General features: G+C 34.3%; 1 protein-coding gene across 3 annotated transcripts in view; it reads left to right on the forward strand.

The window, feature by feature from the left end:
- The window catches only part of LOC109499872 (high mobility group protein B1-like), an 807,961-nt gene that overhangs the window by 426,906 nt on the left and 365,215 nt on the right, over nucleotides 1–15,840 (forward strand). For all 3 annotated transcript variants that reach the window (XR_006598226.1, XR_006598225.1, XR_006598224.1), the window contains exon 7: nucleotides 6,269–6,357. The gene's annotated coding sequence lies outside the window, so the exon portion shown is untranslated. The remainder of the gene's footprint in view (nucleotides 1–6,268; nucleotides 6,358–15,840) is intronic.

Raw genomic sequence — 15,840 nt, forward strand, 5'->3', positions numbered from 1 at the left:
TTCTCTAGAAATACTAATTTTGAAATGCATTGTGTTTTTGTATTTAATTTTTCAATTTGTACATTATGATTTTTCTGTTGATATAAGGAGAACATACTATGAAATTTTAAATTTCTAAATATTATAAACAACAAACACTATTATGTTCTACTATGTTATATGAATGATTCTATAAACCTATAAATTCATTACAATATACTTCTTATATGTGCAGAATGCTGAAAAACTGTAAAAATAGTATGTATAAAGGTTTGGCTTCCTTGCTAATTAAATGAGATGGGGAGAACCATAAACTTGTAATGAATAAAGGGATGGAAAATATTAAGTGACAATTTTAAGGGTTGTAGGAAAGAGTTAGGTCTGAAGGTGTTTGGCATCCTGAATTACATGAATTTCCCTGAGGTATCTGAATTTTCATAAGTGAGCATTATTTTATAAATATCTTAAATGCCGTTGGTTCATCAAGGCAGTAATGGCTAAATATGAACTTTGAAAGAAGAAGAATTTTGGAAAGTTATGTTAGAAATGCTTTTCAGTTTATTGTGCTTGAAATTATATTATAAAAAGTCATTGTATATAGTTTATATACATTGTTGTGGATTATTATTGAAAGGGTCAAGGTTTACAGTTCTGTAAGTAAACGAATACTACATTCAAAAACAAGTACAGGGCTCTTCAGAGAGATGGCTGATTCTAGGACTGCAACAAGACATATATAATGAGCCTGGAGGATTGTATAGTGCCAGAAGCTTAAGAAAGTGGTAAAAATGAACTTGACAGTTATGTGTTTATGTTAAAGGGATACTCAGGCCAAATGAAATCACTACCAATGGCCAAAGCTGGAACAACTTAACAAATAAAAGAGTATAGGATTATAATCCAAAATATGAACTAAATATCCATAGTGTTAAAAATAAATGATTGAATGGGACGCCTGTGAAGCTCAGTCGTTTAAGCGTCGACTTTGGCTCAGGTCATGGTCTTGCAGCTCGTGAGTTCGAGCCGCACGTGGGGCTCTGTGCTGACAGCTCAGAGCCTGGAGCCTGCTTCAGATTCCGTGTCTCCCTCTTTTCTGCCCCTCCCCCGCTCAACAATCTGTCTCTCTCTCCTTCAAAAATAAATATACATTAAGTAAGTAAATAATGCACAAATAAGTAGATAAATGAGGGATGAGCTACATCTCCCTTGTAGAAGAGCTCAAAATAATTTATACAGATACTTTTTGCTGAAGGATGTGTACCATGACTCCTCATTAGTTAAGTGTGCATTGCACATAGTAACTTTCTTCCAAAGAGTACAGTTATGAAAAGAAAGGGGAAAAAAAGGAATAACTTTACAGTGGAGGTATCTGATAAGCCATGCTTCAGCCAACTGATTAAGATCAATACTGATAAATCACTTGATAGTGTGTACCTTGATGTTATGAGACAAAAATGATACTTTACTACTGTAGTCTTTCTTACAAAACCTTTAATCCAAGTCTAATCATGAGTAAAATATCAGACAAATGCCTATTGAGGGATTATTTTATAAAATGCCTACAAGTAATCCCCAAAACTATCATGGCCATCAAAAATAGTCTGAGAAACTGCCACAGCCAAGAGAAGTCTAAGGAGACATGATGACTAAACATAATGTGGTGTCCTGGGTGGGATCCTAGAAATAAAAATGACATTTATCTACCTGGTACATTTTGAGTATGACTGCATGATAGATAATAGGCTCAATTAAGATACGGTACTCTACCACTTAGGTAAAAAAGTAACTAGGAGCAAAAAGTAACCAAAAGCAGACAAAGATATTACAAGCAAAGAATACTACAACAAATTGACATCATAAACATAGATACAGTAATACTTATTAAAATACTAGCACATCAAATCTAAAAAACCCCAGAAAGTATAATGCATTGTGATCAATAAAGTTTATGCCAGGAATGCAAAGCTAGTTTAACATTAAAAATATTCATTCATATAATTCACCTCATCAACAGACTAAAGTAGAAAGGCATGATTATTTCAATGGAGGTATAAAAGGTATTAGATACATTTTAAAATGTATTCATAAAATCTCATGGTAAAATATGAATAATAAGGTATTTTCTCAAGCTGATAAAATCTAAGAAAAACCTATAGTCTACATCAAACTAAATGCTGAAAAGATGGATGCTTTTCCCCTAAGATCAGAACCTAGGCAATCAGTGATAGTCAACATTTTATTGTAAATTCCAGTCAGTGAAATAAGGTAAAGCAAGATAAATAAATACTAAAAAGACATATAGATTAGATAAGCATGATAATCTATATAAAATATATGAAAGAACCTATAAAAACTACTAGAACTCATGACTTTGGTAACATCACAAAATATGGTCAATATACAAAAATTCATTGTATTATTCATTATAATACTGTGTATAAGTAGTTGGAAATTGAGTTAAGTATTACTTATAATATCAATAAGTGAGAATTGTTTAGGGATAAAGGTAAAAAATGTACAATTCCAGTGTAGTTAAAACTACAAAATATTGCTGATAGAAATGAAAGAAAACAAATGAAATGGGGAAATATTCTATGGTTATGGATTGAAATATTCAATATTGATTTGAACGAATCTATAGATTTAATGTATTACTAGTTAAAATGCCAGCAGACTATTTTATAGAAATTGACAAACTGGATCAAAATTTATGTGAAAATGTAAAAGCACGTAAAAGAGCTGAATAATTTGGAAAAGAACAAATTTGGAAGACTTATGTTATCTGACCTCAGTACTATAAAAGGTGTGAATTCTGTGTAAGGATAGACATATACATCAATGAAACAGAATAAAGTTCAGAAATAAAAAAATGGCAATTGATTTTGAATAAAATGCCATGGAGGGAAATAGAAAAAACCTAGTCTTTTCAAAAATGATATTGTAATACTTGGAAATCTGTTTTGGGATAAAAATAATTTTCAACTTTCACCTCACACCATACACAAGTCACTTTGAAATGAAATGAATCAGAGATATACATATTAAAAGCTAAACTATAAAATATTGGAAACAAAAACCAGGAAAAAATATATGTAATTTTGTTTTAGGATTATATTTTTTTAAAGGGCATGCATCATTAAAGAAAAACTGATAAATTGTCATCAGTAAAATTAAAAAAAAACGTGCTTTTCTAAGTCATGGTTACAAAAATGAAAATGAAGGGGTGCCTGGGTGGCTCAGTCAGTTAGGCATCGGACTTCAGCGCAGGTCATGATCTCATAGTTGGTGAGTTCGACCCCCGTGTGGGGTTCTGTGCTGGCAGCTCAGAGCTTGGAGTCTGCTTTGGATTCTGTGTCTTCCCCTCTCTCTGCCCCTTTCCTGTTCATGCTCTGTTTCTCTATCTCAAAAATAAGTAAACGTTAAAAAAATTTAAAAATGAAAGTGTAATACGCTGTCTGGAAGAATATATTTGCATAACACTGGCAAATAAGTGGATTAAAATATTCTTGGCATCATTATTCACTGGGGATGCAAATTAAGCCACATGTAGATACCATACATACTTACTGCACTAGTTACAGTTTGAAAGGGTGAGAAGAACAAGGGTTGGTAAGGTGGTGGAGCAAATGGAAATCTCATATATATATTGTTGGTGGAAATATGGAATGGTGTAGCCACTTTGGAAAATAGGTTGGCAGTTTCCTATATAGTTAACCATGCACTTGTCATATAATCTAGTTATTCCATTCTTGCTTATTTAGTCAAGAGACTGTTTAGTATTTGCCCAGAAACTAGGGCATGGATTTTTTTTTAGCAGTTTCATCTACAATATCAAAAATCTGGAAACAACCCAAATCTGTCAACTGATTAATTGAAAAATATTTACCATGTAATGGGTTATCATTCAGTAATCAGAAGGAACAAATTATTGATACACATGGCAACGTGAATGAATCTCAAAAACTTCATTCCAAATAAGAGAATCTAGTGAGTAGAATAGACTCTATGCTATATAATTCTATTTATGTAAAATTCTAGAAATGGCAAAAATATTATTACAAAAAGCAGATTAGTTGTTGCTAGAGTCTATGGTTAAGTGGAAGGATTTCATGCAAATAGGCGCAAGGAAAATTTTGGGAGTGAGGGCATTTAAATATGTTTATGTTTATCAAAAATCAGAATAATTTAAATCATTTCATTTTATTATATGTAAATTTTACCTCAAAAAAGATGACCAAAAATATAATTGCAACATCTGCATGCAAAAAATAAATGAACCTAAACAGATCTTATATTAACTCAGAATAGATCTGGCCCCAAATATAAAATGCAAAACTATAGAACTCCTAGAAAGTAATATAGGAGAAAATCTAGATAACCTTGTATTTGATACATCAAAGGCATGAACCATGAAAGAAATAATTGATTAACCTGGAATTTATTAAAATTAAAAACTTCTGCTCGCTAAAGACACTGCCAAGAGAGTAAGAAGACAAACCAAAGACTGGGAGAAAATATTTGTAAAACACATGTCTGATAAAGAACTATTATCCAAAATATATAAACAACTCTTACAGTGGAACAGTAAGAAAATAAATAGCCTGATTAAAAAATGGGCCAAAGGCCTTAACAGACACCTTGCCAGAGAAGATATACAGATGACAAATAAACATATGAAAATATGCTTAAGTCCTATGTTAAAATAGCAATGTGATGTCACTAAGCATCTTTTGGAATGGCAAAAATCCAAAACACCGACAATACCAAATTTTGGAGAAGATGTGGAACAACAAGAACATTCATTTATTGCTTATAGTAATGCAAAAATGATACAGCCACTCTGGAAGACCTTTCGACCATTTTGTACAAACCTAAACATACGTTTACCATGTGATCCAACAATCACATTCCTTGATATTGGCCCAAATTGGTCGAAATCTTGTGTCTAAACAAAAACCTGCACATAGATGTTTATAGCAGCTTTATTCATAACTGCCTAAACTTTTAAGCCACCAAGATTCATAATTACCAGACTTGGAAGCAACTTCAGTAGATGAATGGATAAATAAATTGTGGTAAATCTAGACAATAGAATATTATTCAGTGCTAAAAAGAAATGAGTTATCAAGCTATGCAAAGACATAGAGAAACCTTTTGACCCCATATCTAATTTTCCTAGATTTTTCTCATTATTGTGCATGTGGTATGTTGTTCATAGTATAGGATGTTGATAAAGGTGGTTAAAAAAATGGAAGGGCGCCTGGGTGGCTCAGTCGGTTGAATGACTGACTCTTGATTTCAGCTCAGGTCATGATTCCAGGGTTGTGGGTGGGGTTCCTCAGCATGGAGCCTGCTTGGGATTCCCTTTCCTCTCCCCCCCTCCCCCATTCCCTTGCTTACACACTCTCTCTCTCTCTCAAAAAAAAAAAAAAACAAACAAACAAAAACAGAGATTCCTTAAAAATAAGAACCATGCACTAATTTGACAAGGCCACAGACATCTAACTTTATCATTAGCCAGGGAAGACCTTCTGTGATTTCTAAACAAAGTCAGTGTCCCAGAACTCCATTTTCTACCTTCCATGGCATCTAAAAATGGGAATTCTACCTTTGAATTCTTAGAGAATTTATTTCTCATGATAATTCTGCAGTGACTTTCTATGAAACAGTTTGTTAGCCAATTCATCTGCATATTGATGTTTTTGTCTCCTTTTTCTAATAAGAACAGAATTATTTTTAAGAGTAGTGCATTCTATCATCAATTTCAGGAGAAAATATGTTTGCTTGCCTCTCCCAACCAGGGGCTGCTATTGTACCTTTCTAGTCGGATCTCAGATGAGACTTTTACAGAAAGAATTAAAAATAGAAGAAGAAAAAGGAAATGAAACCGGCGCTTCATCATTCCCAAAGTTTCTTTGACCTTTAAGGGAAATGAATGGCACTGAGAGGAGTTGTAATGAACACTGGCTCCAGTGTTGTGACATTTCTATTACCTCATTGTTTGATAATTTCTCTCTACACTGCTCAAATGATGTCTGCAGTTTGCTTTTTCCATTTTTCACCTTGTGATTTATCCAGTGTTATTGAAGACTTAGTCTGTTTACTGTAACTGTGTTTTTATTATCCTTGTCTAAGGATGACTTTATGATTATGAGTTCCCTCTGAGTCTGCTCTAAATTCTTTGTTGCTAGCATTCTACAGCATTACTTTAACTCATAATGTCTTACAGTACACTGCTGAATATATTGCCGTACAAACAGTGTACAAATTTATTTCTTTCCCTCCTCAGATTTTAATTCAGCAATCAGCTGTCTTGGGGAGTGGTTTACTCAGTACAGCAAATGAAGGAGATACAGATCCCATAACCAAATGTGGCTGGTAAGAAAACTCCACAGAAACAGAAATATTACACATTTATAGCTTTCTTGCACTAGTAAACTCTGGGAATTTTCATTTGTTTTGTAAATGTAAAGATAAACCTGAAACTATCTTAAAATATATTGCACCATGGACACCTTAATGGGATGTGAATGTGGAACTGTCAAGTTATGCGTACGAATGATGTTATTTCCTAAACAATTTTATTTTAGGGATTTGTACAGTATTTTTCCTGAACCAATATGTGGATTAAGCCAAGATATGTCAATAAAAGTGCTGGGGAAATGCCTTATGGATATGAACACATTATCTGATAAAAATTCATATGCAGCTGTTTGCTCGTGGCTGAAGATATAGATAGGCCAAAGATCACTGAAGAGGAAACAAATCCAATCCTATGCATTAGGATTCCTCATCATAGGGAGCACATACCTAATACACCAAAGCAGCACAGTAATGATTTTGTTTAATCTGAAGTTGCACTTATGATCAGGCAGAACTGTGGTCTCACGGAAATAAATTTGAACTTATAGGAACTGGTGTAGACCAGCTTGTCACTGTGTTGCTGCCTGGAAAAGTACGCATTCATCTTTTCTTAAGTATTAAGTGTATTCATTAATTGGGATGATCAGAGAACTATTCTAAATCAGAATATGCTGGCTTAGAATATTCCTGACCACCTCCCTCAAGTCTAGGAGGCTGACTGGTACTTTGCTTAAGAGCATATCCTCTGAGATTAGACAGCTGGCTAGGATTTAAATACTGGCTCTACCAACTTTTCTGGCTTAGGTATGACCTTGAGAGTGTCTTCAGAACAGGATGGGTATAATAATGGTACCTGCCTCAGAGATGTGTGAAGAATTTAACACATAATAGAGGAGAAATGGTAGTGGCTAGAAAACGGTTGCTTTTGCCAATGATGTTGCTTATCTAGTATGTCTAGTAAAGTGACATATTCCTTTCTCCCTTACACTCACTCTAGTACCCATCCAGACCTATTGAAATACCATTGGCAGAATAATATGACATTCTTTTTTACATTTGGGAGTATTTGCTCTCTATTTCTCTCTATCATCTATAGGGTTCACTCTATTGCTTCCCCAAGAAACTGATGGCCCAATATTTGTAAACCTCAGGACCTATGTACCTTTCAGAATTGTTAAGATTGGGCATTAATTATACATTGACAAAAATAATCTTTATTTTATGAACTTTAGAAAAGGAAAAAAACCTACTTGTTATATATCTAGGGATAGAGGAAGTGTGATTAAAAATAATGAATAATACGATTTCCTATGACTAATTTGAAAAATGAATTTTCCAAACTACAACATTGGATCAAAGCCGTGTGCAGATTATTGAAATAAATGATTAGGAAATGCTGTAAAGAGAAAAGAACAAGTAATATGAAACATGAAAAGAATTGCTCACTTCATTTATATTTTTGAAAGGTGCAGAGCTTCCAAAACAAGCACAAAATCAGTCTTGGCAAAGAGGATATTAACCTAATAACAAATACGGTTTCATTTTTCAAATCAGGCTCAAGATTTCCAAATTAATCTTAGAAGATTTAAACTGTGATTTTATAATGATAAGAAGAAATGAATGGATGAAGTTACTTGAGAGAGTATCTGAGGGAATTAGTAGTTGGATGTTGTAGAAAAGCAAATTAATAATGTATATTAAGTGCTCTGTACTTAAGTAGTGAACAAACTGATATTTCACATTACTGTTATTTTATGAGAAAATTGCTTTATTTAAACATAAGATGATAGCAGTGATTTCTATTCTTAAAGACGTGGAAACTATTATTCTCTTTTAGAAAAAAAAAACTGAATGTATCCACACTGTACAAAATTTTAAAATGTGCCCCAAAGTATACATTGCAATGCATATCTCTTCATAACCTCATCTACCTATTTCCTCCCAAAGGAAAACTGGTACTATTTTTGTTTCATCTACTTAGAGATATTTTAGATCCTACCTTGGCATAATGCTAGGCCTGGGGTCTAAGATTAATAGTTTCACTTGTGTGCCATTTGAAACTGGAATCAGGATTTTTTGGATATCAACATTCAGTATTGGGGAAGTAGAGACCCTCTCTTGGAATTAAAGGTGTGGCGTAAGACTTGACCAGAATAGATTGTTTTAGTTACTGGGCTAAAGCCAAGTGCCAGGAATACTTGTGTCTGACACTTTCTTAGGAAAACGCCAGCCTGCAAGGTATTTATCTAGAATCAGTTAACTCTTATCTCTTAGAGTCTTTGCTTTGATATTATTTTTTATTGTAATGCCTCCTCTTCAGTTTTCCATCTAGTAAATTGTCAATAACCACTCTGGGCTTGAACTCAAATAGAACTTTACTTGATTCCTGATGAACTCAGTAATAAGAAATACCCCCTCAAATATATTCTTATAGTATATTATATTACTTGCCATTTATACTCCCAACATCTATTTATACTATATCCGCTACACTGATGTATTTATATACACTCCTTCAGTAATCTCATTCATATTCCATTGATGTTCTATTGCCCCCAAGATGAATACTTTCATCCCAGAACAGTTTTTTAACCCCAGATCTAATATAGCTGATGGCCTACTTGATTTATCCACTTGAAAATCAGAATTACCTTCCTGAACCTGAAAATTGACTTATCCAGATGGCTTTTATCAATAGGGGAGAACTACGTTCCCACCCTGAAATAAACTCTAGAGATCGCTGTGTTTTTATAAGTCTGCTGAGGACTTATAGTTCTTAATTTGGTCTTAACTCTTTTTGAATAAAATTATTTTTCTACTGCTATCATATTTTGGATTGGTAACATTAAAAATAAAAGCCAGTTATTTTACCAGCAAAATAGGTTTATGTGGGAATAGCAAAGAATTGCAATTTGGGACACGCAAGCTATGGCAAAATCATAGACAAATCCAACAAAAGAGTGTAATGTTATTTTATGAAGAAGGAGGAAGTTGGGAGATGTTTTGAATGAAAGTCTATTGGAGAAAAAGCAAGAGTTCAAGGTGATGACAGTTTCTCTTTGGCTGATTTTCTGGGATAGTTGATTTCTTGTAGGAGATACTACGTATGTCTTCCTGTTGGAACCCTTAATAGATAATTCTTTCCTGCTAGGGATTCTTCTGCTGGGGTCTGAAATTGACAACTCTTCCTGTGATTAATGTGGAGTGGTACAGAGTGAGAGCTCCCCCTTCTGGCCTCCCAACTCCTTTTAAAATGAGCTTTCCCTTTATTAATTTTCACAGGGTTAAGGAATACTGTCCATTTCTAATTTCAGGATATGTCATCATATTTATCTTTAGATTACTAGATTGATTTACAACTTATCCCCTTTGTATTATATTTAGACATACATAAATTTATGCTTACTTTATTTGTGCCATTCAAGAATTCATGGAGTAATTGCTACCCCAGTTTCTGTTATCCAAATGCAAGAGGTCAGATATTTTTATTCTTATAAGATGAATGTACTCCTTTTCATTCTCATTCGTAATTCTGGGGATCTATGAATCTTTTTTATTAATTCATTATTTCTACCTTGGAATGTTGTACAAATTATTTTCCAGATACAGACATTTTTAATAAAAGAATAAAGATAAGTTACATGTTTCCATTTAGTTTACTATTTTAATGATATCTAACAGTCTGTATTTTTACTGGACTTAGCTCATTCCTGGAGAAATACAACATAGAAAAACCTATAGCCAACCTTCCTCAATCATGTCTCCTAATTCACTCTTGAAAACGTCTATAAATAAAAGCTTTAATTGAGATATAATTTACATACCATACAATTAAACTACTTAAGGTGCACAATTTGATGGTTTAACTATATTCACAGAACTGTGCAACCACCACCATGGTCAAATTTGGAACATTTTCACCTCCACCACAAAAATAAATCCTGCACCCTTCAGAAGTCATTTCCCATTTCCCCCCAAAGCATCCCCTCTCCAAGTTCTGGGCAATCACTATTCTATTTGTGTCTCGAGTTACTTCCCCATTCTGGAAATTTCACCTAAATGTAATCACATTATTATATGGTCTTCTGTGACTGACTTCTTTCATTAGCATAATGTTTTCAAGATTCACTCATGTTTTAGCATGGTTTTTTTATATACCAAATCATGTCATCTGAAAATGAAAATAGTTTTATTTTATCTCTCCAGCCTGGATGACTTTAATTTAATTTTCTTGACTAATTGCCCTGGCTAGAATCTTTAGTATAACATTGAGTAGAAGTAATGAGCGCAGACATCCTTGCCTTGTCGCTGATCTTAGAGGGAATGCATTCAGTCCTTCTCCATAAAGGAGTTATCTTAGTTGTGGATTTTGAAGATGTCTTTTATATTGAAAAAGTCCCCATCTGTGACCAGTTTGTCAAATATTTTTGTCACTTAGTTAGGTTGGAGTTTGTCAAATATTTTTTCTGCATCTATTGAAAAGATCATGTGGGTTTTGTCCTTTATTCTGTTGACAAAGAACATATCTCTATCTATCTATCTATCTATCTATCTGTCTGTCTATCTATGATTTTTATCCTATTTATCTCTAGTAACTGTTAGAAAAATTTTTAATGTTTATTTTTGAGAGAGAAAGAGACAGAGCACGAGTGGGGGAGGGGCAGAAAGTGAGGGAGACGCAGAATCTGAAGCAGGCTTCAGGCTCTGAGCTGTCAGCAGAGAGCCTGATGTGGGATTCGAACTCACTGAGTTGTGATCATGTGATCATGACCTGAGCCAAAGTCCAAAGCTTAACTGACTGAGCCACCCAGGTGCCCCTAGTACCTTTTTTGTTTTAAATCTATTTTATCTGATATTAGTCTAGGTGTTTTAATTCTCATATAGTTTTTGTTTGCATGATATATAACTTTTCAACCTTTATTTTAATTCTATTTATATATTTCAGTCTAAAACTGTGTCTCCTATGAACAGGATGGTGATATAGGAGTTTTTACCATTATTCCTCCCCTCAACCCCCAAAACATTGATTTGTAGGAATCCAGGAGTCTAGCAGAGAAGTTCCAGCATACATCTTTCCTTAACATTTAAATTAAATTGTTTTGTCCTCAATCCCATGTATTATAAGAGACCTAACCATTTTTTTCCTTTGTCCCAATATTTTTACATGTCCTGAAGTTTATCTAAACTTTTTTTTTTTGAGAGAGAGAGAGAATGGCAGAGCATGAGTGGAGGAGGGGCAGAGAGAGAGAGGGAGACACAGAATCTGAAGAGTGGGAGGCACAGAATCTGAAGCTCCAGGCTCTGAGCTGTCAGCAGAGAGACCAAGGTGGGGCTTGAACCCATGAACCGTGAGATCACGACCTGAGCTGAAGCTGGACACTCAACCGACTGAGGCACCCAGGCACCCTTATATAAACTTTTTAAAGGGATTAATTTCATTTCTCATGGTTGTAACTAATTTCTTCTCCTTCATCTCCTTCTCCTTCTTCTTCTTCTCTTTCTTTCCTTCAACTGAATCCCCTGTCTCACTTTCTTCATATTTCTCCTTTTTTCTCCTATCCATTGTATGCATTTCATTTCCTGTGTTGGATATTGTCTCTATTTTTCCTTTCACCAAAATATAACTAACACAAAGCTGTTGTATGTAGTATGGGTATGTATGTGTATGTGTGTGTGTGTGTGTGTGCCTCTGTGTGTGTGTGTGTGTGTGTGTGTGTGTGTGTGTGTGTGTGTGCAACAGGCTGAATAATGCCTTTCCCCCACCAAATATATCCACATCTTAATCTCTGGAAACTATGAATGTCATGTTACCTTATATGATAAAAGAGACTTTGCATATATGATTAAATTAAGAGCCTTGAAATGACAGGATTATTTGGGATTATTGGAGTGTGTCCAACATAATCACAAGGGTCTTTCTAAAATGGAGGCAGGAGGATCAGTGTTAGTAGAAGAAGGCAGTGTGTCATGGAAGCAGAGATTGGGGTGGTGTGACTGCAAGCCAAAGAATGCCAGTGATCTCTAGAAGAGACAAGGAGTGGACTCTCCTCCAGAACTTTCAGAAAAAGCCAGCTTCACTGACACCTTGATTTTAGCCCAACAAGTCTTACTGGACTTCTGACCTCCATGACCATAAGAGAATGTGTTGTTTTGAGTTATGAAGTTTGTGATAATTTACTACAGCATCAACAAGAAAATATAGGGTGTCGCACTTTTTCTGAGAGTCTGAGGTTATGGAGGAAAATTCGGGTATTTCACAGTTTCATAGCAACAACATAAACATTAATTTTACTAGACATATATTTCCTAAAATTGACTGGCCATCTCTACCAAATCATCAGATGGCCTTGTTCTAAGACCTTCTACTTGTTACTTTCCAGACCTTTATTTTAAGAGACCGTTTCTCCCATTCCCTATTATTTTTCTAGTTTGTCTCCTGAGTTACCAGTAGAAATCTTTAAAGTCCTAATATCCAGACCAATTGAGCAATGTTGTTTAAATGCCATTCATCTATACTGTGTTGACTTTCTAAACCAACAGTAGCCATCCATTATTAAGATAATATTTACTTTTTCAAAGGTAGAAGCACAGACATTATCTTATTTTTCCCCCAAGACTAAGATTTTATTCCCTGTGAAATGTAAATATATTACTATTTCCTTTCTTCTGTTAAAACCTGTCTCATTTCTACTCACTTTATCAGACCTTTCTTAAAATCTATTCTGTGACTATCAGTAAGAGTTTTAAGCATTCATATCTTATAGGTCTTTAACCCTGGTCAGATAGGTCTGTGCATCATTTTGATAATCTTTTATGTATGCAAGCATATTTTTCTGTTAAAATTATGGTTTGGTTACTCAATTAAGAATTATTTATCAATTATTTTTATCAATAATTATAATTTATCTATTATTGAGCTCCTACTGTATGCACACCTTGGTACATTGGCTTATCCACATGATATCATTGAATGTTAACAACAAACACTATTAGGCAGATACTGTTTTTCCCATTGTATTGCTTAGTAAAAAACAAGTGTTTATGTTTTATATTAACATTATATTCTCCCCTAATGCTTCCATTATACAGACTATAGCATTCTAATCCATTGAATACCTTTTGGTTCTAAACAAGATGAGAAAAACAAATGTACTTTAATAATATATTCCCTATAATTTCTATTACCCTTTATTTTATCTCATCCTCTACCTTAAGACTTTTATACTTCATCTGTCGTTTATAATTGTCTCAGGCAGCTATGTAAAGTAAACCATGTGAGTATGTGAGTTTGCTTCAGTTTTCTAGGTGGAGTTAATCTTTCTTTCAAGGAAGATATCTCTTCTGACTCTGAATTTATTACATGGAGTACTTTGATAGTGATTAGGGAAGCCTCTGGGGTTTTTCCACTGAATAAATAACAAATATCATCATTAAAAGTGCTGCAGGGCAAGTAGTAGGTATAAATTTATGGCATTAATTTGAAGTAAGACAAAACACAAATATACATGAATTCCCCAAGCCCCGTTATAAGTATTGGTTAATGTTTTCAGAAAATAATGATATAGAAACAAATTTTTATTTATTCTGAAGGCTGATAATGGTTATAATTAGATTTTGCAAAATTTAGTGAAGAAAAGAGATGCTATAATTTTATGTGTGTCTGTTTGTGTTAGTATTGTGAATTTTTAAGCAGGCAAATAAATATCCATTATGCTCTTAACATAAAGAAATGCTTCCCCACAGGGTAGAAGAAGTGTGGGTATGTCATCCATATTTATTATACAAGGGTCAATTAATATCTAGAAAATAACACTTAGAGAAATCAAAGCTCTCTTTAAAGATTTCAGACACAATAGTGATTAAATTTAGGACAAAAGGTAATGACAATGCTTAATTTCTTCAGAAAAATATAGTTTATCTATCCCCAAATTTTTTATTTTAATAAAATAGCTTTAAGATTAGAACAAAATTAAATTTTTGTGGTTAATACTGACTTGTTTATAAATTTGAAGTGTATCCATAAAAATTGCTCCATGTGATAGATTTTATTTAATATGTAACTGCTTTAGAGGTCAGTAGTTAGCCTTAATTTTACATCCATTAGTAGTATGTTTTCAGTGCCCGAACACTTTTTTTTTTCAATATTTGTGTTAACTTTGGTGGCAGTCTATGTATTCTTGAAGCTTCCACTCAATCAATTAATGAGTTTGAATTTGGTAAGAGCAAAAATAGCTGTGACCCCAGAGGCAATGTTCAGATTTAATCACCCTGTCTATTTGGGGTGAAAATGTGATGCTATGGCTGCTATCAATGGGAAGCTCAGGGCACAGGGCAGGGACTGCATTAAAAAGTTTTGTATTGGGGCGCCTGGGTGGCGCAGTCGGCTGGGCGTCCGACTTAAGCCAGGTCACGATCTCGCGGTCCGTGAGCCCCGCGTCGGGCTCTGGGCTGATGGCTCGGAGCCTGGAGCCTGTTTCCGATTCTGTGTCTCCCTCTCTCTCTGCCCCTCCCCTGTTCATGCTCTGTCTCTCTCTGTCCCAAAAATAAATAATAAAAACGTTAAAAAAAATTAAAAAAAAAAGTTTTGTATTGGGCAACAAAGATATCACATTCATAAAGAAAACTGCAATTGTACTTCCCTGCTTTACCTGTTCTGTAAGATTTAGCTCAAGTTCCCCCCTCTTTCTGGAAAACTTTCATTAGTCCTATCTAGGTTATTTGTTCTTATTTTTTTATTTAAATTTTAATTAGTTAATATACAATGCACTATTGGTTTCAGGAGTAGAATTCAGTGATTCATCACTTATGTACAACACCCAATGCTCATCATAAATGCCCTCTTTAATACCCATCACCCATCTAGCCCACCTCCCACCCACCTCCCTCTATCAACCCTCACCTTGTTTTCTATAATTAAGAGTCTATTGTGGTTTGTTTCCTTTTCTTCTCTTCCCCCTTCTTCCCATATGTTAATCTGTGTTGTTTCTTAAATTATACATATAAGTGAAATCATATGAAATTTGTCCTTCTCTGATTGACTTATTTCACTAAGCATAATACATTCTAGCTCCATCCACATCATTGCAAATGACTATATGTCATTTTTTTGGCTGAGTAATATTCCATTCTGTATATATATTCTTTATTCATTCATCAGTCGATGGGCATTTGGGCTCTCTCCATCGTTTGGCTATTAATGATAATTCTGCTATAAACATTGGGGTGCATATACCCCTTTGAATCTACCTTAGGATAAATACCTAATAGTGCAATTGCAGGATTGTAGGGTAGTTCTGTTTTTAGTTTCCTGAAGAACCTCCATACTGTTCTCCAGAGTGGCTGCACCAGTTTGCATTCCCACCAGCAGTGCAAGAGGGTTCTCCTTTCTCCACATCCTCACCAACACCTGTTGTTTTTTGTGATGTTAATTTTAGCCATTCTGACAGGTATGAGGTGGTATCTCATTGTGGTTTTGGTATGGATTTCCTAATGATGAGT

This window comes from Felis catus, chromosome B2, assembly GCF_018350175.1.
Source record: "Felis catus isolate Fca126 chromosome B2, F.catus_Fca126_mat1.0, whole genome shotgun sequence".
Taxonomy (NCBI): domain Eukaryota; kingdom Metazoa; phylum Chordata; class Mammalia; order Carnivora; family Felidae; genus Felis; species Felis catus.